Below are 25,249 nucleotides of genomic sequence, written 5' to 3' on the forward strand. Positions count from 1 at the left end.
ATCCGATGACTGAGTCTCGTGACCCATGATTAAATGACTTGGATGATTTCTTGGCCGCTATGGCATTAATGTTTGATGACCCAAATTGCCATGCAACCACTGAATCTGCTTTGTTGTCTTTACACCAGGCTAAATGTTCTGTTATTGAGTATGCCACTGAATTCAGGAGATTGGCGGTAGATACCAATTGGGACAGTTATGCACAATTGCCTATTTTTAAAAGGGGTCTGTCTAGTATTATAAAAGATGAACTAGCTCACTCAGAGTCACCACAAGAACTAGAGACATTTATACAGCATTTTGTGCACATAGACATTCGCCTTACTGAGCGTAGGCAGGAGAAATTTGCTGCATATAACCGTATTTCTAACTTTTCCCTTCCTTCCAAAGAGCCTGCAGGCAAAACAACTCGGGAAGTGGAGGAGGTGCCCATGCAAATTGATTCCGTTCAGAGATGCAAGATCAATGAGCGCCGGGAGCGTCGCCTTCGTGAAAGTCTATATTTCTACTGTGGCCAGTCTGACCACTTCTTGATCAATTGTCCTAAGTGTCCTAGACGGCCTAACAAGGTGCTAGCAGCAATATGGGAGTATGACAACTGTGATGATGAATCTGACATCTCTGAATGTAGCCTGCCTTTAAACGCTGTATTCCATTCACTTTCTATGACTTCACCCCCCAAGGAGCTGAAGGAAAAGAACTCTCACTGTTCTCTCCATATTAAGATCCTGTGTTCAGGAAAGTGGATTTCCAGTTCAGCTATGATTGACTCTGGTGCAGGTGGCAATTTCATGGATATCGCATTTGCCAAGGAACATGGTATTAAAATTCAGCAAAGAGCCTCTCCAATTACCATGGAAACAGTGGATGGGTCACCTTTAATCTCTGGGCCTGTGGATCAGGAGACCGTACCCCTTGAAATTTTGTTGGAGCCTAATCATCAGGAGCAACTTTCTTTCTTGCTAATTTCTTCTCATTTTCCTGTGATTTTAGGCATTCCTTGGTTGTGTTCTCAGAACCCAATTATCAACTTGGAGACAGAGGAGATTATCTTTCCAACAAGGAGCAACTCAGCGTTAACAGAAGCTGTCTCTGAGTCCACGGCTACGGAACCACATGTACAGGTATCTTCTTTACCTCCAGCATATAAAGAGTTCTCTGACCTCTGTGACAAGAAGAATGCAGATCAACTTCCTCCACACAGGCATTATGACTGTTCCATTGAGTTGCTTCCTGGGGCAGATATTCCCTTTGGTCACGTATACCCTTTTGCGGCACCTGAGCTTCAAGCCTTAAAGGAGTATATTGATGAAAATCTGGCCAAAGGCTTCATACGTCCTTCTTCCTCACCAGCAGGGGCACCCATTTTTTTTGTAAAGAAGAAGAATGGGACCCTGAGACCCTGTGTTGACTATCGGGAACTCAATAAGGTAACCGTGTGAAACCGTTACCCTTTGCCTCTGATTCCCGAATTACTGGAAAGAGTCCGCCATGCTAAGGTGTTCTCTAAGCTGGATCTTCGTGGGGCTTATAATTTGGTGTGTATTCGTCCAGGGGATGAGTGGAAGACAGCATTCAGATGCCGGTATGGACACTTTGAATCTCTTGTGATGCCCTTCGGGCTTTGTAACGCCCCTGCAGCATTCCAACACCTTGTTAATGACATCTTCAGAGATTTGTTGGACCAGTTTGTGGTGATCTATTTGGACAATATACTAATCTTTTCTGACTCTCCACACAACATGAAGAACATGTCAAAACTGTTTTAAGACGTCTGAAAGAGAACCAACTGTATATCAAGCAGGAGAAATGTGAGTTCCATCGTTCTGAGATATAGTTCTTGGGTTATATCATCTCTCCCCAGGGGCTGAAAATGGAATCTGGTAAGATTCAGGCTATCCTTGACTGGCCGGTACCCAAGAACGTTAAGGAGGTCCAACGTTTTATTGGTTTTGCAAATTTCTACAGACGCTTCATTCAAAATTTTTCTGATATTGTCCGTCCCATTACTTCCTTGACAAAGAAGGAAAATGTTGTGAATTCCATTCTCGGGCTCCCTCCTGTGGTCATGAGTGGTACTGTGTGAGTTTGTCCTTGGGCTCCCTCTGGTGGCCTTTAGCGATATGGCTGGGCTCAGCTGCTTCATTTCCTTCTATGCTGGGCCTATTTAACTCACCTGGACCTTCATTTGTTGCCTGCTGTCGGTGTATTCAGTCCTGATTCTCAGCTCTCCTGAATATTCCTTGTGACCAGTCTCCTGCTGGAGAAGCTAAGTTTGCTTGTTCATTTTGCTCATTATTTCCTTGAAAACGTTTCTCTGTATATGATGAGTTCAGTCCAGCTTGCTTTTATGTGATTTTTTGCTTGCTGGTTAGTTCTGGGGTGCAGAGTGCACCCCTCACATCGTGAGTCGGTGTGGGGGTTCTTGTATTCTCTGCGTGGTTTATTTTTGATAGTTTTTGTACTGACCGCACAGATTCCTATCTATTTTCCGTCTATCTAATGTTAGCGGGCCTCATTTGCTAAACCTGTTTCATTTCTACGTTTGTATTTTCCCCTTAACTCACCGTTATTATTTGTGGGGGGCTGTCTATAACTTTGGGGTTATTTCTCTGAGGCAAGTGAGGTCTTTGCTTTCTCTCTAGGGGCAGTCAGTTTCTCAGGCTGTGAGGAGGCGTCTAGGTTTTTAAGTAACGCTCCACGGCTGCCTTTAGTGTGTTGGATAGGATCAGGAGCGCGGTCATTATAGCTTCCACATCCCCAGAACTTGTCCTAACATTCTGGTTATATGTATCAGGTCAGTTTTGAGATCCTACCACCGGATCATAACAGTACAGCAGGCCACAAAGTGTTAATGCAGCAGAAGAGGGAGAAGAGAAATCCTGAAGTCATTTTTTTTTTCTTCTCTGCACTGTGTTTAGCTTCTCTCCTCCCCTTAATCTCTGGGTGGTTCTGAACTCAGCTGCAGATATGGATATTCAGAGTGTCTTCTAGTGTGGATCATCTCACTGCAAGGGTACAGGGCATTCAGGATTATGTAGTTCGCAGTCCTATGTCAGAGCCTAAAATACCTATTCCTGAGCTGTTCTCCAGAGATAGATCTAGCTTTTTGAACTTTAAGAATAATTGTAAGTTATTCCTTTCTCTGAGACCTCGCTCCTCTGGTGATTCTGTTCAGCAAGTTAAAATTGTTATTTCTTTGTTACGTGGTGACCCTCAAGATTGGGCATTCTCTCTGGCGCCAGGAGATCCTGCATTGCTAAATGTGGATGCGTTTTTTCTGGCGCTTGGAGTGCTTTATGAGGAACCTAATCTGGTAGACCAAGCAGAGAAGGTTTTGCTGGCTCTCTCTCAGGGTCAAGATGAAGCAGAGGTTTACTGTCAGAAGTTTAGGAAGTGGTCTGTGCTCACTCAATGGAATGAGTGCGCCCTGGCGGCGATTTTCAGAAAGGGTCTTTCTGAAGCCCTTAAAGATGTTATGGTGGGGTTTCCCACGCCTGCGGGTCTGAATGAGTCAATGTCTTTGGCCATTCAGATTGATCGGCGTTTGCGGGAGCGCAAACCTGTGCACCATCTGGCGGTATTTTCTGAGCAGAAACTTGAGCCTATGCAATGCGACAGGATTCTGACCAGAGTTGAACGGCAAAACCTCAGACGTCAGAATGGGTTGTGCTTTTACTGTGGTGATTCTACTCATGTTATCTAAGAGTGTTCTAGGCGCACAAAAAGGTTCGCCAAGTCTGTCACCATTGGTACTGTACAACCTAAATTCATTTTGTCTGTTACTTTGATTTGCTCTCTGTCATCCTACTCAGTTATGGCCTTTGTGGATTCAGGTGCCGCCCTGAATTTGATGGATTTGTCATTTACCAGGCGCTGTGGTTTTATCTTGGAGCCTTTACAATTCCCTATCCCACTAAAGGGAATTGATGCTACGCCATTGGCCAAGAATAAACCTCAGTACTGGACCCAAGTGACCATGTGCATGGCTCCTGCACATCAGGAGGTGATTCGCTTTCTTGTGCTACATAATTTGCATGATGTTGTAGTGTTGGGTCTGCCATGGCTGCAGGCTCATAATCCAGTCCTGGATTAGAAAGCAATGTCTGTGTCAAGTTGGGGTTGCCAGGGAATTCATGGCGATGCTCCTTTGGTGTCAATTGCTTCTTCTACTCCTTCTGAAGTCCCTGAATTTTTGTCGGACTACCAGGATGTATTTGATGAGCCCAAATCCAGTGCCCTACCTCCTCATAGGGATTGTGATTGTGCTATAAATCTGATTCCTGGTAGTAAGTTCCCTAAGGGACGACTTTTTAATTTATCTGTACCAGAACATGCCGCTATGCGGAGTTATATAAAGGAGTCCTTGGAGAAGGGGCATATTCGCCCGTCCTCGTCCCCTTTGGGTGCGGGGTTCTTTTTTGTGGCCAAGAAGGATGGTTCTCTGAGACCCTGTATTGATTATCGCCTTCTAAATAACATCACGGTCAAAGTTCAGTACCCCTTGCCACTGTTGTCCGATCTGTTTGCCCGGATTAGGGGGGCCAGTTGGTTCAACAAGATAGATCTTCGAGGAGCGTTTAATCTTGTGCGCATAAAGCAGGGCGATGAATGGAAAACAGCGTTTAATATGCCTGAAGGCCATTTTGAGTACTTGGTGATGCCTTTTGGGCTTTCTAATGCCCCCTCTGTGTTTCAGTCCTTCATGCATGACATCTTCCAAGAGTATCTGGATAGATTTATGATTGTGTACCTGGATGATATTTTGGTCTTTTCTGATGATTGGGAGTCTCATGTGAAGCAGGTCAGGATGGTATTTCAGGTCCTGCGTGCCAATGCCTTGTTTGTGAAGGGCTCTAAATGTCTCTTCGGAGTCCAGAAGGTTTCCTTTTTGGGCTTTATTTTTTCTCCTTCTACTATTGAGATGGATCCAGTCAAGATCCAGGCTATTTATGACTGGACTCAACCTACATCTGTGAAGAGTCTTCAGAAGTTCTTGGGTTTTGCTAATTTTTACCGTCGCTTCATCACTAATTTTTCTAGTGTGGTTAAGCCTTTGACGGATTTGACCAAGAAGGGTTCTGATGTGACAAATTGGTCTCCTGCGGCTGTGGAGGCCTTTCAGGAGCTGAAACGTCGATTTTCTTCGGCTCCTGTCTTGCGCCAGCCCGATGTCTCTCTTCCCTTTCAGGTCGAGGTTGATGCTTCTGAGATTGGAGCAGGGGCTGTCTTGTCGCAGAGAAGCTCTGATGGCTCTGTGATGAGACCATGTGCTTTCTTTTCAAGAAAGTTTTCGACTGCCGAGCGGAATTATGATGTTGGTAATCGTGAGTTGTTGGCAATGAAGTGGGCATTTGAGGAGTGGCGACATTGGCTGGAGGGGGCCAAGCATCGTGTGGTGGTCTTGACGGATCACAAGAATTTGACTTATCTCGAGTCTGCCAAACGGTTGAATCCGAGACAGGCTCGATGGTCGCTGTTTTTCTCTCATTTCAATTTCGTGGTTTCATATCTTCCGGGTTCGAAAAACGTGAAGGCTGATGCCCTTTCTAGGAGTTTTGTACCTGACTCCCCGGAAGTTTCTGAACCGACTGGTGTCCTCAAAGAGGGGGTGATTTTGTCTGCCATCTCTCCTGATCTGCGACGGGTGTTGCAGGAGTTTCAGGCCAATAGACCTGACCGTTGTCCACCGGAGAGACTGTTTGTCCTGGACAGATGGACCAGTAGAGTTATTTCTGAGGTTCATTCTTCGGTATTGGCGGGTCATCCTGGGATTTTTGGTACCAGGGATTTGGTGGCGAGGTCCTTTTGGTGGCCTTCCTTGTCGTGGGATGTGCGTTCCTTTGTGCAGTCCTGTGGGATTTGTGCTCGGGCCAAGCCTTGCTGTTCTCGTGCCAGTGGATTGCTTTTGCCTTTGCCTGTCCCGAAGAGGCCTTGGACGCATATTTCCATGGATTTTATTTTGGATCTTCCTGTCTCTCAGAGGATGTCTGTCATCTGGGTGGTTTGTGATCGTTTTTCTAAAATGGTCCATTTGGTACCTTTGCCTAAGCTGCCTTCCTCCTCCGATTTGGTGCCACTGTTTTTTCAGAATGTGGTTCGTTTACATGGTATTCCGGAGAACATTGTGTCTGACAGAGGATCCCAGTTTGTGTCCAGATTTTGGCGGTCCTTTTGTGCTAAGATGGGCATTGAATTGTCTTTTTCGTCGGCCTTCCATCCTCAGACGAATGGCCAAACCGAACGAACTAATCAGACCTTGGAAACTTATTTGAGATGTTTTGTTTCTGCTGATCAGGATGATTGGGTGACTTTTTTGCCATTGGCTGAGTTCGCCCTCAATAATCGGGCTAGTTCTGCTACTTTGGTTTCACCTTTCTTTTGCAATTCTGGTTTTCATCCTCGTTTTTCCTCGGGTCAGGTTGAGCCCTCTGACTGTCCTGGGGTGGATTCTGTGGTGGATAGGTTGCAGCAGATTTGGAACCATGTGGTGGACAATTTGACGTTGTCCCAAGAGAAGGCTCAGCGCCTTGCTAACCGCCGTCGCTGTGTGGGTCCCCGACTTCGTGTGGGGGATTTGGTGTGGTTGTCTTCTCGTTATGTCCCGATGAAGGTTTCCTCTCCTAAGTTCAAGCCTCGTTTCATCGGTCCTTATAAGATTTTGGAAATCCTCAACCCTGTGTCATTTCGTTTGGACCTCCCAACATCGTTTGCCATTCATAATGTGTTCCATAGGTCATTGTTGTGGAGATATGTGGTGCCTGTGGTCCCTTCTGTTGATCCTCCTGCTCCTGTCTTGGTCGAGGGGGAGTTGGAGTATGTGGTGGAGAAGATCTTGGATTCTCATATTTCGAGACGGAAGCTTCAGTACTTAGTTAAATGGAAGGGCTATGGTCAGGAGGATAATTCCTGGGTTGTCGCCTCCGATGTCCATGCGGCCGATTTGGTTCGAGCCTTTCATTCGGCTCGTCCTTATCGGCCTGGGAGCTCTGATGAGGGTTCGGTGACCCCTCCTCAAGGGGGGGGTACTGTTGTGAATTCCGTTCTCGGGCTCCCTCCTGTGGTCATGAGTGGTACTGTGTGAGTTTGTTCTTGGGCTCCCTCTGGTGGCCTTTAGCGATATGGCTGGGCTCAGCTGCTTCATTTCCTTCTATGCTGGGCCTATTTAACTCACCTGGACCTTCATTTTTTGCCTGCTGTCGGTGTATTCAGTCCTGATTCTCAGCTCTCCTGAATATTCCTTGTGACCAGTCTCCTGCTGGAGAAGCTAAGTTTGCTTGTTCATTTTGCTCATTATTTCCTTGAAAACGTTTCTCTGTATATGATGAGTTCAGTCCAGCTTGCTTTTATGTGATTTTTTGCTTGCTGGTTAGTTCTGGGGTGCAGAGTGCGCCCCTCACATCGTGAGTCGGTGTGGGGGTTCTTGTATTCTCTGCGTGGTTTATTTTTGATAGTTTTTGCACTGACCACACAGATTCCTATCTATTTTCCGTCTATCTAATGTTAGCGGGCCTACATCGGGGGGCATGATTACAATCATGGTGGTAGTTGATCGCCTGACTAAGGCTGCTCATTTTGTTCCGTGCACCGGCCTCCCCTCTGCTAAAGATACAATGAACTTGGTTATACAGAATGTCTTTCGGTTGCATGGGGTGCTGTTATGATCCGGCTGAGAAAGGAGAGAAAAAAGAAGTCTGCTATCCTAATCCTTGAATGGCTCTGTGTTCACCTGTTTCAAATGGATCTTCAGAGTGTAGCTACAGGTTTGAATAATCTCGCCACAAAGGTACAAAATTTGCAAGATTTTGTTGTTCATGCACCTATGTCTGAGCCTAGAATTCCTTTGCCTGAATTCTTCTCGGGGAATAGATCTCACTTTCAAAATTTTAAAAATAATTGCAAATTGTTTTTGTCCCTGAAGTCTCGCTCTGCCGGAGACCCTGCACAGCAGGTCAGGATTGTAATTTCCTTGCTCCGGGGCGACCCTCAAGACTGGGCTTTTGCATTGGCACCAGGGGATCCTGCGTTGCTCAATGTGGATGCGTTTTTTCTGGCCTTGGGGTTGCTTTATGAGGAACCTCATTTAGAGCTTCAGGCGGAAAAGGCCTTGATGTCCTTGTCTCAGGGGCAAGATGAAGCTGAAATATACTGCCAAAAATTCCGCAAATGGTCTGTGCTTACTCAGTGGAATGAGTGCGCCCTGGCGGCGATTTTCAGAGAAGGTCTCTCTGATGCCATTAAGGATGTTATGGTGGGGTTCCCTGTGCCTGCGAGTCTGAATGAGTCCATGACGATGGCTATTCAGATCGATAGGCGTCTGCGGGAGCGCAAACCTGTGCACCATTTGGCGGTGTCTACTGAGAAAACGCCAGAAAATATGCAATGTGATAGAATTCTGTCCAGAAGCGAGCGGCAGAATTTTAGACGAAAAAATGGGTTGTGCTTCTATTGTGGTGATTCAACTCATGTTATATCAGCATGCTTTAAGCGTACTAAGAAGCCTGACAAGTCTGTTTCAATTAGCACTTTACAGTCTAAGTTTATTCTATCTGTGACCCTGATTTGTTCTTTGTCATCTATTACCGCGGACGCCTATGTCGACTCTGGCGCTGCTTTGAGTCTTATGGATTGGTCCTTTGCCAAACGCTGTGGGTATGATTTGGAGCCATTGGAGGCTCCGATACCTCTGAAAGGGATTGACTCCACCCCATTGGCTAGTAATAAACCACAATACTGGACACAAGTGACTATGCGTGTTAATCCGGATCACCAGGAGGTTATTCGCTTTCTGGTGCTGTATAATCTACATGATGTTTTGGTGCTGGGATTGCCATGGCTGCAATCTCATAACCCAGTCCTCGACTGGAGAGCTATGTCTGTGTTAAGCTGGGGATGTAAAGGAACTCATGGGGACGTACCTTTGGTTTCCATTTCATCATCTATTCCCTCTGAGATTCCTGATTTCTTGTCTGACTTTCGTGACGTTTTTGAAGAACCCAAGGTTGGTTCACTACCTCCGCACCGGGAGTGCGATTGTGCCATAGACTTGATCCCGGGTAGTAAATACCCTAAGGGTCGTTTATTTAATCTGTCTGTGCCTGAACACGCGGCTATGCGAGAATATATAAAGGAGTCCTTGGAAAAGGGACATATTCGTCCTTCGTCATCTCCCTTAGGAGCCGGTTTTTTCTTTGTGTCTAAGAAAGACGGCTCTTTGAGGCCGTGTATTGATTATCGACTTTTGAATAAAATCACGGTTAAATATCAATATCCGTTACCACTGCTTACTGATTTGTTTGCTCGTATAAAGGGGGCCAAGTGGTTCTCTAAGATTGATCTCCGTGGGGCGTATAATTTGGTGCGAATCAAGCAGGGGGATGAGTGGAAAACCGCATTTAATACGCCCGAGGGCCATTTTGAGTATTTGGTGATGCCTTTTGGTCTTTCAAATGCCCCTTCAGTCTTCCAGTCCTTTATGCATGACATTTTCCGCGATTATTTGGATAAATTTATGATTGTGTATCTGGATGATATTCTGATTTTTTCGGATGACTGGGACTCTCATGTCCAGCAGGTCAGGAGGGTTTTTCAGGTTTTGCGGTCTAATTCCTTGTGTGTGAAGGGTTCTAAGTGTGTTTTTGGGGTTCAAAAGATTTCCTTCTTGGGATACATTTTTTCCCCCTCTTCCATCGAGATGGATCCTGTCAAGGTTCAGGCTATTGGTGATTGGACGCAACCCTCTTCTCTTAAGAGTCTTCAGAAATTTTTGGGCTTTGCTAACTTTTATCGTCGATTTATTGCTGGTTTTTCTGATGTTGTAAAACCATTGACTGATTTGACTAAGAAGGGTGCTGATGTTGCTGATTGGTCCCCTGATGCTGTGGAGGCCTTTCGGGAGCTCAAGCGCCGCTTTTCTTCCGCCCCAGTGTTGCGTCAGCCTGATGTTGCTCTTCCTTTTCAGGTTGAGGTCGACGCTTCTGAAATCGGAGCTGGGGCGGTGTTGTCGCAGAGAAGTTCCGACTGCTCCGTGATGAGACCTTGTGCTTTTTTTTCCCGTAAATTTTCGCCCGCCGAGCGGAATTATGATATTGGGAATCGGGAGCTTTTGGCCATGAAGTGGGCTTTTGAGGAGTGGCGTCACTGGCTTGAGGGGGCCAGACATCAGGTGGTGGTATTGACTGACCACAAAAATTTAATTTACCTTGAGTCTGCCAGGCGCCTGAATCCTAGACAGGCGCGCTGGTCGTTGTTTTTCTCTCGGTTTAATTTTGTGGTGTCTTACCTACCGGGTTCTAAGAATGTTAAGGCGGATGCCCTTTCTAGGAGTTTTGAGCCTGACTCCCCTGGTAATTCTGAGCCCACAGGTATCCTTAAAGATGGAGTGATATTGTCTGCCGTTTCTCCAGACCTGCGGCGGGCCTTGCAGGAGTTTCAGGCGGATAGACCTGATCGTTGCCCACCTGGTAGACTGTTTGTTCCTGATGATTGGACCAGTAGAGTCATCTCTGAGGTTCATTCTTCTGCGTTGGCAGGTCATCCTGGAATCTTTGGTACCAGGGATTTGGTGGCAAGGTCCTTCTGGTGGCCTTCCCTGTCACGAGATGTGCGAGGCTTTGTGCAGTCTTGTGACGTTTGTGCTCGGGCCAAGCCTTGTTGTTCTCGGGCTAGTGGATTGTTGTTACCCTTGCCTATCCCGAAGAGGCCTTGGACGCACATCTCGATGGATTTTATTTCGGATCTGCCTGTTTCTCATAAGATGTCTGTCATCTGGGTGGTGTGTGACCGTTTCTCTAAGATGGTCCATCTGGTTCCCTTGCCTAAGTTGCCTTCTTCTTCCGAGTTGGTTCCTCTGTTTTTTCAAAATGTTGTTCGTTTGCATGGTATTCCGGAGAATATCGTTTCTGACAGAGGGACCCAATTCGTGTCTAGATTTTGGCGGGCATTCTGTGCTAGGATGGGCATAGATTTGTCTTTTTCGTCTGCTTTCCATCCTCAGACTAATGGCCAGACCGAGCGGACTAATCAGACCTTGGAGACATATTTGAGGTGTTTTGTGTCTGCGGATCAGGATGATTGGGTTGCTTTTTTGCCTTTGGCGGAGTTCGCCCTCAATAATCGGGCCAGCTCTGCCACCTTGGTGTCCCCGTTTTTCTGTAATTCGGGGTTTCATCCTCGATTTTCCTCCGGTCAAGTGGAATTTTCGGATTGTCCTGGAGTGGATGCTGTGGTGGAGAGGTTGCATCAGATTTGGGGGCAGGTGGTGGACAATTTGAAGTTGTCCCAGGAGAAGACTCAGCTTTTTGCCAACCGCCGTCGTCGTGTTGGTCCTCGGCTTTGTGTTGGGGACTTGGTGTGGTTGTCTTCTCGTTTTGTCCCTATGAGGGTTTCTTCTCCTAAGTTTAAGCCTCGGTTCATCGGCCCGTACAAGATATTGGAGATTCTTAACCCTGTGTCCTTCCGTTTGGACCTCCCTGCATCCTTTTCGATTCATAATGTTTTTCATCGGTCATTGTTGCGCAGGTATGAGGTACCGGCTGTGCCTTCCGTTGAGCCTCCTGCTCCGGTGTTGGTTGAGGGTGAGTTGGAGTACGTTGTGGAAAAGATCTTGGACTCTCGTGTTTCCAGACGGAAACTCCAGTATCTGGTCAAATGGAAGGGATACGGTCAGGAGGATAATTCTTGGGTCACTGCCTCTGATGTTCATGCCTCCGATCTTGTCCGTGCCTTTCATAGGGCTCATCCTGATCGCCCTGGTGGTTCTGGTGAGGGTTCGATGCCCCCTCCTTGAGGGGGGGGTACTGTTGTGAAATTGGATTCTGGGCTCCCCCGGTGGCCACGAGTATTGTGAGCTCTGTGGCCTGCCGTCTGAAGCTGCCTAGGACTATGAAGGTACACCGTCTTTCATGTATCTTTACTAAAGCTTGTATCTCCTAATACCTTCCAGGGATGTGTTGTGCCACCTCCGCAGCCTGTGGTGATTGATGGGCAAGAACAATTCGTGGGGGAGGAAATTATTGATTCCAGGATTTGCAGGAATTGACTCCAATATCTGATAAGATGGCAGGGATATCCCCCTGAGGTAGACTCTTGGGAACCTGTGGAAAACATCAATGCCCAACAGAAGATTTCTTGTTTTCATCAGAAATTCCCTGAGAAACCAGGTCCAGGATAGTCCTGAGGCCGCTTCTAAGGAGGGAGTAATGTCAGGACTCTGAACATTTTTTACCTTTTGTGCATTACTGCCCTTTTCCAACATGGCATCTTTGGTCTCATGTGCACTTGTCTTCCTGCTATAAAACTCCACCCCAGCCTTCAGTCTGTGCTAGATTATTCTGCTTTGCATCCTGCTCCTGATTACTCCCTGGCCTTGCACCTGCACCTGCTCCTGTGAACCTGTGTTGGAGATCCTGCCACTCTGCGCTGAGTTCCTGCTGCATACACCAGTGTTCAGTAATCCTCCTTCATCTGCTGCTCGTGTTACTCCCATCTGCATTTGCTGGACATGTAAGCTGTTTCTGCTTTGCAAAACCTGAGACTATTAACCAGGCCTCCCTGGTTGAGCTAAGATATGATTTGAACTGCCTAATAGCATATCTATCTGTGTCTGGACTAAGTAAAGGATCTATTCATGTCAAGTTTCCTCAAGAATAACTGTGCTTCATAGACTTTCGGTTTGTTGGCATCTAACTCTGAAGTTTCCTATTGACTGCTAAGCTGCGTTTATTATTTGCACCAACTGTTGTGGACTTGAGTTTCTCTCTGCACCTGCTTGAATCACCGTGTGATAATATAAACTTTACCACTTATAAAACTGTGTCCTGTTGTCTTGTTCCACGCAAAGAGTCTCCTGAATTATCCCCTATAACTATTACACCAGACTACACTGGAAGGGGTGTGACTATGACAGCTGCTTTGGTCTTCACTGGAGCCTCTGATGGTGAGGTCAGGCTTGTGCTGCAGGCAGCTGCCAGGTGCTACTCCAAGGTAGTGTCTGGCTGTGGCTGCTGATCCCACTTTGGAAACAGGAACACCAGGATTAGTGCTGGCATCAGGCAGGACTAGCAGATGAGCACAGATTAAACTCAGACGAGTAGGTTGGCATGGCTGAGACACAGAGCTGGCAGAGACACAGGACTGGCAGGAACTGCAGAGACACAGGGCTGACAGACACAGCAGAGACACGGGGCTGGCAGGTGCGGTAGAGACACAGGGCTGGCAGGTACGTCAGAGACATAGGGCTGGCAGGTATGGCAGAGACACAGGGCAGGTTGGTGTGGTGTATGAAGGAAGAGGTAGGGACCTGTTCACACTGAAGATGCAGGTACGGAAACAAGCAGGAAGGAATGGAGTGGGAAGGAACAGGTTGGGACCTGTTCATACAGGAGATGCAGGTACGGAAACAAGCAGGAAGAAATGGAGTGGGAAGCAACAGGTTGGGACCTGTTCACACAGGAAGAGAACCGCAAAGCTGCGGATAGGAATGGTAGAGCAGCAGAAGATGGAGCAGCAACAGAAGCTAAGCAGAGCGGAACCGCAAGGAATGCAGAGAGGAGCTGCAGCAAGAGGTTACTGCAGCAGCAAAAGCTAAGCAGAGCAGAACTGCAAGGAATGCAGAGAGGAGCTGCAGCAAGAGGTCTCTGCAGCAGCAGAGCAGAGCACAATGGAGCAGAACTGCAGGAGTGCGGAGCAGAGGCAAAGCTGCAAGAAAGCTGAGCCCAGGCAAAGTCACAAGGGTTCAGAGCAGGCAGAGCTGCATGAGTGCAGAGCATAAGCAGACTGAGAACACAAGTAAAGACACAGCAGGGAAGGAAGCCACAGACAAGGAGACAGAGATAGGACTAAGTTCAGACAAGGTAATGGAACAATGGCAAACTCAGAAGCTAAACACAAACTGAGCTAAACACATTGCACAGGCCCTGTCCACTGGGTGGAGCTGCACTAAATACTGGAGGCCTCTTGGTAATTGGTCAGGAACAGATTAGACAGGTGCACCTGATTCCTAAAAGAACCAGAGAGTTCAGGCGCCGCCCCCCTATGCACACAGCCAGGAAGCATGCAGAGAACAGAGGCACAGAATATGGAGCTGGCAAGAAACAGAAACCACAACATGACCTGGAGCAGTGGGTAAGATAGTGTGAGAGATGAGAGGCCATGCCGTGATGCCAGCAGAGTTGTTACAGTTGGGTTCTGTAAAATCATAGCTGAACCCGACAGGATATGAGACATGGTTTACATACTGTAAACCATTGCATATCTGTTATATTTTTATATATCACTCACTAATAATAAGTAGTGTGTGTGTAAAATATATATAAAGATGACTGACTAGCCTTTAATCATATTCTATTTATTAAACTGTGTGATTTAATAGATGTGGAAACGAGCGAATGTCACATGTAAATATATCCCCTCCTACTTTTTTGGGGTGCTTTTACTTGAAGTTATTTATTTAATTGCATACTTGTCAGTTGTCATTTCCACATATGGTTGTCCTGTGGAAGGAGTCAGCTGGACTCTAAAATGCATTGCAAAATAAGCCACTTTATCCTGAGATCCTTATTTTTGGATTGCATTATAAATCATCAGCGCAGATCAAAATCCACCCTACCTTGATATCTTTCCTGGTAGCTGTACACACAGTGCTGAATTATCACTATGTATAAAGTATAGTAAGTACTGACAGTGCTTCCTCTACCAGACCTAATCCTCGTGTGATCACTCGATGCCAGAAGAGAACAGGAGATGCTGGGTCCTCCCAGTGCTAGATCAGCTCTGCTGTTCAAGCAGGAGGCCTCCGCAAGATAAATTGACATGCTGCGGTCAGTCTTCACGGCGGTGCATGCAGGCACCAGTGCATGCATATTGGGCATGGGATTTCTTTAAATCCCATCCACTATGCTGTAACATCTGGACGCTGCGGGTTGGACGATGCAGATGTGTGCAGCGTCCAACACACAGCATTTACTGACCGTAGCAACATACCCTAAGGGAGGCTTATATACAGAGAAAATCAGCAATGTAAATTTATTTAAATATGACCTTATGAGAGGCATAAAGCATGAAATAAATGAAAAAAAGTACAACAAAAGATAGAAAAATACATCCACTACAAATCCAAACTGCTACTGTTTGCTTTTCCCCCTCTCCCCAAATGAAATACATCATATTTACAATAGGTATGAATAATTTCTACACACAGGAGAACACCATTTAAAAGTTTGTTTACTGGTCTCTTTTGGTCATAAAAGAAACAAAATGAAAAATAGAAACATAATTTTTGATGTCTTCAATTGATATTAGCAAAAAAAAAACAACAACATAAATATCAGGCCCATATACAGTATCATGCATATGAAATAAAATTATGTATAGAGTGTATACAAAAACATCAGTATTTTAGTGCTTATATGACTTCATATTAAGCTTTTATGTGTATTATTTAACATCAGAGCTTTTTTCTGTTGCACAGCTGTGAACTCTTCTCACCTAACATTCAATATATAAAAGTACATTTCACATTACTTTATTAATGATGTAGTAATTGATGAGGTCTTTACTTTTTGAAGGAAACAAAAATACCTCAACTTGTTTATGAAAAAGTAACTTTCATCTTTGCTTCTGATCTACAATGATTTTTTTTTATAGCATGTCATAATCAAACAGTAAAAGGAGACAATATGCAGGATAGCATCCTTTTATGAAAAAAATAAGAAAACAAAATGCTCCTTTGAAGTTAACCTTGATAGATCACAGTAAAACAAAAATATATGAAACTTTTTAACCTATTATGATGTATGACATCTGATATTTTATGAGCATAATAATATAAATAGGCTAGGTAAGTCAGTTTATGTATCAAAATAAAAACCAATATATTGAGCTAGAGCATATGTTTGTTTAAGTGCCATGCATAGGTGTGCATTCATACTGTGGCTATTTAATAAACGGAAATAGAATAAAAAAAATAGCAAACAATAAGTGGAAAATAGTATAAGTACATGTAAATAACATAAGGTAATCCGTCAACACTGTTCTAATATAAAAAGCGTAAAAGCCATCTCACCACGACAAGTTGTACCCCAATCAGGGTGGTACCTAACTCTTGTACTTTACCTTACTATGTGTCAGCAGATGAAATAATATATAAGGGCAGAGATGGACATGGGTCCCAATTGTAGAGACACTTATCTGTGGAAAGCTATATATACAAAATGAACAACTCAAAAGAGGGAGGCTTCGTCCCTGTTTGTACAAAGGATAAAAAGCTAAACCAAAACCAAATAATTGAGCCGAAGCATATGTTGGTCCAAGTCCAATGCGTAGGTGTGCATTCACTTTGTGGCTATTTAGTAAGAAGAACCTAAGATAAAAACAAAATGAGAAAATACCCTGTAGAAAATAAATAAGTAGTAATAGTACATGTCAATAGCAATAGTTATCATTGTGTAGACCCATAAAATGTAAAAGCCATCCCACCATGACAAGGTTTACCTCAATCGGTATGGTACCTAACTCTTGTAGTTCAACTCTTCATAATGTTGCAAGAGAAAACCTTTTCAGTGTTTCTGCAGAAGCTAATGACAAAGTAGAAATATTTATTCAGAATGTTCAAAGAGATTTACTTTTCAATGTACCTGCAGAAGAAGAAAAATGGAAGCATGTGACTCAAAGAAACAGAAAGATAAGAAGGCAGTCAGCACCTATACCGCTGAAGAACCGCTACCAGCCTCTTATGCAGTACAAGTATGAAGATGTACATAAAAAAGTGCTTTGCCGACAAACAACACCTCAGTAAGAAATCAGAAGCCTCTTGAAGGGAAAAAAAGAAGTGCTGTAGTGAAGAAGAAAAAGAGAGCGGTAGTCTTCGGGGATTCCTTACTGAGAGTAACAGAAGCCACTATCTGCCAACAGGAACATTACCTCATGAGAAGTGTGCTGTCTTCCAGGTGCCCAAAATCAAAGATGTGTCTGATAGGGTATCAAGTTTAGAAATGAGCGAACGTGTTTGGAAAATGTTCGCCAATCTCAAATTCGGCACGGACATTACATATTCGGATTAATGTTCGGATTCCCAAGCATTTGTAATTAAAATTGGCAAAATTAGGCCAAAGCCTGGTAAATTATTGTGTTTCCAATAATACTTTTGATAGGACTTTGGTTAGGATAGTGGTGCTGTACGATGAGCGGGGGGACATGCCTGATGAGGGAAGGAGGTGAGGAGATGGCAGAGTAGCGGCGGACTGCATTTTTTTTTTTAACTTTATGTGTGGAGATTCTGGCAGCCAATGAGTGCGCATAAACCATTCACAACATCCAGACACAAGGGCTTCTGATATTGGCTGCTGAAGTCACATATCCCTTTCCATATAAAAAGCAGATATGTTGTTTTTATGCCATTTTGTCAGTGTAACAGCGCAGAAAAGCTCATCCTGCTGTTGCTGCAAGTGGTCGGATAGTTAAGATAGATACGATCTTCCTTCCAGCATCAAAATTGTTTGTGTTAATAGTGTGATGCAGCCCGGAGAGTCCACATTTCCAAATTAAAATCATTTATGCTAATGTATGGTGTGTCATGGTTCCCAATGGCAGGGGAACGTCAGGACACATAGAAAAAACGGACAAGCTCTTGGGTGATGGAATCTCGAGCTGACCGTGAGCTAAACCTACCACACAACTAATAGTGGCCGGGGGGCGTGCTGTTGTGAAATTGGATTTTGGGCTCCCCCGGTGGCCACTGGTGGAATTGAACTTGTGTGCATCATCCCCTCTGTTCACCTGTTCCCATCAGGATGTGGGAGTCGCTATTTAACCTTGCTCCTCTGTCACTTCCATGCCGGTCAACATTGTAATCAGAAGCCTTTCTGTGCATGTTCCTGCTACCAGACAACTTCCAGCTAAGTCGGACTTTTGTCCTTGTTTGTTTTTTGCATTTTGTTCCAGTTCACAGCTGCAGTTTCGTTTCTGTGTCTGGAAAGCTCTTGTGATCTGAAATTGCCACTCTGATGTTATGAGTTAATACTAGAGTCTTAAAGTAATTTCAGGATGGTATTTTGATAGGGTTTTCAGCTGACCATGAAAGTGCCCTTTCTGTCTTCCTGCTATCTAGTAAGCGGACCTCGATTTTGCTAAACCTATTTTCATACTACGTTTGTCATTTTCATCTTAAATCACCGCCAATATATGTCAGGGCCTCTGTCTGCCTTTCGGGGAAATTTCTCTAGAGGTGAGCCAGGACTATATTTTCCTCTGCCAGGATTAGTTAGTCCTCCGGCCGGCGCTGGGCGTCTAGGGATAAAACGCAGGCTACGCTACCCGGCTACTGTTAGTTGTGCGGCAGGTTTAGTTCATGGTCAGTTTAAGTTTCCATCCTTCCAAGAGCTAGTTCCTATGTATGCTGGGCTATGTTCTCTTGCCATTGAGAACCATAACAGTTTGACCGGCCCACAAAGGGTTAAATTAATTGGCAGAGAAAGGAGAGAAAAAAGAAGTCTGCTGAAAAATTATTTTTTTTTTTTTTTTTCCCTTCAGTTCTGAGTGTGCTTTCAATTGAATCACTTGCAAGTCTGCCTATATTGCAGCCTTCCTCTCTCTCTCTCCTTCTAATCCTGGAATGGCTCTGTGTTCACCTGTTTAAAATGGATATTCAGAGTTTAGCTGCAGGTTTGAATAATCTCACCACGAAAGTTCAAAATTTACAAGATTTTGTTGTTCATGTTCCTATATCTGAACCTAGAATTCCTTTGCCTGAATTTTTCTCGGGGAATAGATCTTGCTTTCAAAATTTCAAAAATAATTGCAAGTTGTTTTTGTCCCTGAAATCTCGCTCTGCTGGAGATCCTGCTCAGCAGGTCAGGATTGTGATTTCCTTGCTCCGGGGCGACCCTCAAGATTGGGCTTTTGCATTGGCTCCAGGGGATCCTGCGTTGCTCAATGTGGATGCGTTTTTTCTGGCCTTGGGGTTGCTTTATGAGGAACCTCATTTAGAGCTTCAGGCGGAAAAAGCCTTGATGTCCCTATCTCAGGGGCAAGATGAAGTTGAAATATACTGCCAAAAATTCCGTAAATGGTCTGTGCTTACTCAGTGGAATGAGTGCGCCCTGGCGGCGAATTTCAGAGAGGGTCTCTCTGATGCCGTTAAGGATGTTATGGTGGGGTTCCCTGTGCCTGCGGGTCTGAATGAGTCCATGACAATGGCTATCCAGATCGATAGACGTCTGCGGGAGCGCAAACCTGTGCACCATTTGGCGGTGTCTACTGAGAAGACGCCAGAGAATATGCAATGTGATAGAATTCTGTCCAGAAGCGAACGGCAGAATTTTAGATGAAAAAATGGGTTGTGCTTTTATTGTGGTGATTCAACTCATGTGATATCAGCATGCTCTAAGCGTACTAAGAAGCTTGATAAGTCAGTTTCAATTGGCACTTTTCAGTCTAAGATTATTCTATCTGTGACCCTGATTTGTTCTTTATCATCTATTACCGCGGATGCCTATGTCGACTCTGGCGCCGCTTTGAGTCTTATGGATTGGTCCTTTGCCAAACGCTGTGGGTATGATTTAGAGCCTCTTGAAACTCCTATACCTCTGAAGGGGATTGACTCCACCCCATTGGCTAGTAATAAACCACAATACTGGACACAAGTAACTATGCGAATTAATCCGGATCATCAGGAGATTATTCGCTTTCTTGTGCTGTATAATCTACATGATGTGTTGGTGCTTGGATTGCCATGGCTGCAATCTCATAACCCAGTCCTCGACTGGAACGCTATGTCTGTGTTAAGCTGGGGATGTAAGGGGGCCAAGTGGTTCTCTAAGATAGATCTCCGTGGGGCGTATAATTTGGTGCGAATTAAGCAGGGGGATGAGTGGAAAACCGCATTTAATACGCCCGAGGGCCACTTTGAGTATTTGGTGATGCCTTTTGGCCTTTCAAATGCCCCTTCAGTCTTTCAGTCCTTTATGCATGACATTTTCCGTGATTATTTGGATAAATTTATGATCGTGTATCTGGATGATATTCTGATTTTTTCGGATGACTGGGACTCTCATGTCCAGCAGGTCAGGAGGGTTTTTCAGGTTTTGCGGTCTAATTCCTTGTGTGTGAAGGGTTCTAAGTGCGTTTTTGGGGTTCAAAAGATTTCCTTCTTGGGATACATTTTTTCCCCCTCTTCCATCGAGATGGATCCTGTCAAGGTTCGGGCTATTTGTGATTGGACGCAACCCTCTTCTCTTAAGAGTCTTCAGAAATTTTTGGGCTTTGCTAACTTTTATCGTCGATTTATTGCTGGTTTTTCTGATGTTGTTAAACCATTGACTGATTTGACTAAGAAGGGTGCTGATGTTGCTGATTGGTCCCCTGCTGCTGTGGAGGCCTTTCGGGAGCTTAAGCGCCGCTTTTCTTCCGCCCCTGTGTTGCGTCAGCCTGATGTTGCTCTTCCTTTTCAGGTTGAGGTCGACGCTTCTGAAATCGGAGCTGGGGCGGTTTTGTCGCAAAGAAGTTCCGACTGCTCCGTGATGAAACCTTGTGCTTTTTTTTCTCGTAAATTTTGCCCGCCGAGCGGAATTATGATATTGGGAATCGGGAGCTTTTGGCCATGAAGTGGGCTTTTGAGGAGTGGCGTCATTGGCTTGAGGGGGCTAGACATCAGGTGGTGGTATTGACCGACCACAAAAATTTAATTTATCTTGAGTCCGCCAGACGCCTGAATCCTAGACAGGCGCGCTGGTCGTTGTTTTTCTCTCGGTTTAATTTTGTGGTGTCATACCTACCGGGTTCTAAGAATGTTAAGGCTGATGCCCTTTCTAGGAGTTTTGAGCCTGACTCCCCTGGTAATTCTGAACCTACAGGTATCCTTAAGGATGGAGTGATATTGTCTGCCGTTTCTCCAGACCTGCGGCGGGCCTTGCAGGAGTTTCAGGCGGATAGACCTGATCGTTGCCCACCTGGTAGACTGTTTGTTCCTGATGATTGGACCAGTAAAGTCATTTCTGAGGTTCATTCTTCTGCGTTGGCAGGTCATCCTGGAATCTTTGGTACCAGGGATTTGGTGGCAAGGTCCTTCTGGTGGCCTTCCCTGTCACGAGATGTACGAGGCTTTGTGCAGTCTTGTGACGTTTGTGCTCGGGCCAAGCCTTGTTGTTCTCGGGCTAGTGGATTGTTGTTGCCCTTGCCTATCCCGAAGAGGCCTTGGACGCACATCTCGATGGATTTTATTTCGGATCTTCCTGTTTCTCAGAAGATGTCTGTCATCTGGGTGGTGTGTGACCGTTTCTCTAAGATGGTCCATTTGGTTCCCCTGCCTAAGTTGCCTTCTTCTTCCGATTTGGTTCCTCTGTTTTTTCAAAATGTGGTTCGTTTGCATGGTATTCCGGAGAATATCGTTTCTGACAGAGGAACCCAATTCGTGTCTAGATTTTGGCGGGCATTCTGTGCTAGGATGGGCATAGATTTGTCTTTCTCGTCTGCTTTCCATCCTCAGACTAATGGCCAGACCGAGCGGACGAATCAGACTTTGGAGACATATTTGAGGTGTTTTGTGTCTGCAGATCAGGATGATTGGGTTGCTTTTTTGCCTTTAGCGGAGTTTGCCCTCAATAATCGGGCCAGCTCTGCCACCTTGGTGTCTCCTTTTTTCTGTAATTCGGGGTTTCATCCTCGATTTTCCTCCGGTCAGGTGGAATCTTCGGATTGTCCTGGAGTGGATGCTGTGGTGGAGAGGTTGCATCAGATTTGGGGGCAGGTGGTGGACAATTTGAAGTTGTCCCAGGAGAAGACTCAGCTTTTTGCCAACCGCCGGCGTCGGGTTGGTCCTCGGCTTTGTGTCGGGGACTTGGTGTGGTTGTCTTCTCGTTTTGTCCCTATGAGGGTTTCTTCTCCCAAGTTTAAGCCTCGGTTCATCGGCCCGTACAAGATATTGGAGATTCTTAACCCTGTGTCCTTCCGTTTGGACCTCCCTGCATCTTTTTCTATTCATAATGTTTTTCATCGGTCATTGTTGCGCAGGTATGAGGTACCGGTTGTGCCTTCCGTTGAGCCTCCTGCTCCGGTGTTGGTTGAGGGCGAGTTGGAGTACGTTGTGGAAAAAATCTTGGACTCCCGTGTTTCCAGACGGAAACTCCAGTATCTGGTCAAATGGAAGGGATACGGTCAGGAGGATAATTCTTGGGTGACTGCCTCTGATGTTCATGCCTCCGATCTGGTCCGTGCTTTTCATAGGGCTCATCCTGATCGCCCTGGTGGTTCTGGTGAGGGTTCGGTGCCCCCTCCTTGAGGGGGGGGTACTGTTGTGAAATTGGATTTTGGGCTCCCCCGGTGGCCACTGGTGGAATTGAACTTGTGTGCATCATCCCCTCTGTTCACCTGTTCCCATCAGGATGTGGGAGTCGCTATTTAACCTTGCTCCTCTGTCACTTCCATGCCGGTCAACATTGTAATCAGAAGCCTTTCTGTGCATGTTCCTGCTACCAGACAACTTCCAGCTAAGTCGGACTTTTGTCCTTGTTTGTTTTTTGCATTTTGTTCCAGTTCACAGCTGCAGTTTCGTTTCTGTGTCTGGAAAGCTCTTGTGATCTGAAATTGCCACTCTGATGTTATGAGTTAATACTAGAGTCTTAAAGTAATTTCAGGATGGTGTATTGATAGGGTTTTCAGCTGACCATGAAAGTACCCTTTCTGTCTTCCTGCTATCTAGTAAGCGGACCTCGATTTTGCTAAACCTATTTTCATACTACGTTTGTCATTTTCATCTTAAATCACCGCCAATATATGTGGGGGCCTCTGTCTGCCTTTCGGGGAAATTTCTCTAGAGGTGAGCCAGGACTATATTTTCCTCTGCCAGGATTAGTTAGTCCTCCGGCCGGCGCTGGGCGTCTAGGGATAAAACGCAGGCTACGCTACCCGGCTACTGTTAGTTGTGCGGCAGGTTTAGTTCATGGTCAGTTTAAGTTTCCATCCTTCCAAGAGCTAGTTCCTATGTATGCTGGGCTATGTTCTCTTGCCATTGAGAACCATAACAGCGTGCCTAAGTTTTATCCCTAGACGTCTCTCGCCAGCCGGAGAACTAACTACCCTAGTAGAGGAAAAAACAGACCTGGCTTACCTCTAGGGAAATTCCCCCAAAAAGGAGACAGAAGCCCCCCACATGTATTGACGGTGAGTTCAGAGGAAAAGACATACGCAGTATGAAGGTAGGTTCAGCAAAGCGAGGTCCACTTACTAGATAGTAGAAAGATACAAAAGGGAACTGCACGGTCAGCTGAAAACCCTTTTAAAATACCATCCTGAAATTACTTTAAGACTCATGTGTCAACTCATGACACCGGAGTGGTAATTTCAGCCCACAAGAGCTTCCAGCTACAGAGAATGACATAACTGTAAACTGGAACAAAAAATGCAAACAAACTTAGGACTAAGAGTCCAACTTAGCTGATCAGTAGTCTAGGAGCAGGAACATGCAACAGAAAGGCTCTGGTTACATTGATGGCTGGCAAGGCAATGACTGAAGAGCAGGATTAAATAGGAACTCCCCACTACTGATGAAAACAGGTGAACTGAGAAAGAAAACACACCCGAGTCACCAGTACCACTAGCCACCACCAGAAGGAGCCCAAAAGCAGATTCACAACAATGGTGCATTTTTATAAGCACAGTCCAATATAATAGATGAATATAACCTCAAATATATAACATCTACACCTCCCTAAAACAAATTGTTTAGGGCAAAGGAGGATCCATTCCAAATAGATTTTTTTTTTTTTTAGCGTAACCAAAGTTTTATTTTCAATAATGTTTAAAATATTAAAAAATTAAAAATTCAAGCAGGATTAACAAAAAATGACAAGTTCAAGTCAATATATCAGATGTCATTGATCCAAGTTGATTTTAAGTTCAGAAACATAGTAAAAACTATAACCTTTTATAGTCCATTTCAATATATATAGGCCACACAGTAGTCCCTGTAAAGTGCATGTGCCAAACAGTAACGAGATTTACAGTGCCAGAAAACTATGCTAGAGCAGAGAGAATATATTCTCTGCTAAGACAGAAGTAAAGGTAGAGTACTTATATATACTTACATAAAGACATAGACCCGTTGAAGAGCTAAGTGGCGCGAAACGGCCGTCGTCTTACACCAGCTCGCACATCCCAGCAACCTGTTCCTCTGGCCATGACATTTTAAAGTTTGAAAAAAGGATGAAGTTTTAAGGACCAGTGAGTGCTATCTGCATTTTTTTTCCTTACTGCATACACCCTATTTTTGCATGAGCACCCGGAGTCCAAAGAGGCAGTCTCTATCCAGAAAGCACTCCATTCAGCATATGGTTGTCTGGCCCCACAGCAGTGCCGTTATATTTTTCTTTTTTGCATATGTGGATACTTACATATAGTGCCTGCGAGCTTGGTGTGCAAAAGACTTGATTAAATGTCACCACCCTGACGACGCCGTTTCGCCATATGCTTCTTCAAAAAGAATCTGAGCCTTTTTTGAAACAGCAAGATGACCCAGGTCACATTATCTACAAATTTTGAAAAAAGCAACTCAGTAGAGGCGAAAATTTGAATAATTTGACTACTACCTGCATGAACGGACACAAGCGCAATCGACATATATGAGTCTGGGAATCTCACTGCCATGCTCGTGCCCAGACTGGCTGGCGCAGGCGTGTGAGGGGAGTGGCCCCACTAGACCACACACAAGACTACCCTGGAAGGGGCTTCACTAGGACAGCTGCCTTGGTCTTCTCTGGAGCCTCTGATGGTGAGGTCAGGTTTGTGCGGCAGGTGTTATGAACTGGTGGTTTAGGAGCAACATGGGATGTGCTCTGGAGGAGGTGGTACCTGTACTGACCGCAGTTCCTGAGCTTAACACAACACTAGAAGTAGCTGTGGGATGTTCCTGTCACTCCCTAGACACCTCGTCACAGCCGGAGGACTAACTACCCCTAAAGATAGAAACAGGAAAGCTATCTTGCTCAGAGAAAATCCCCAAAGGATAGGACAGCCCCCCACAAATATTGACTGTGAGTGGAGAGGGAAATGACATACGCAGAATGAAACCAGGATGTAGCAAAGGAGGCCAGTCTAGCTACACAGATAGAACAGGACAGAATACTGTGCGGTCAGTATTAAAAACTGGAAAAATCCACCACAGAGTTTACAAAAATCTCCACACCTGACTAAAGGTGTGGAGGGTAAATCTGCTTCCCAAAGCTTCCAGCTTAACTGAATAAATCCATACTGACAAGCT

This window comes from Ranitomeya variabilis, chromosome 7, assembly GCF_051348905.1.
Source record: "Ranitomeya variabilis isolate aRanVar5 chromosome 7, aRanVar5.hap1, whole genome shotgun sequence".
Classification (NCBI taxonomy): Eukaryota; Metazoa; Chordata; class Amphibia; order Anura; family Dendrobatidae; genus Ranitomeya; species Ranitomeya variabilis.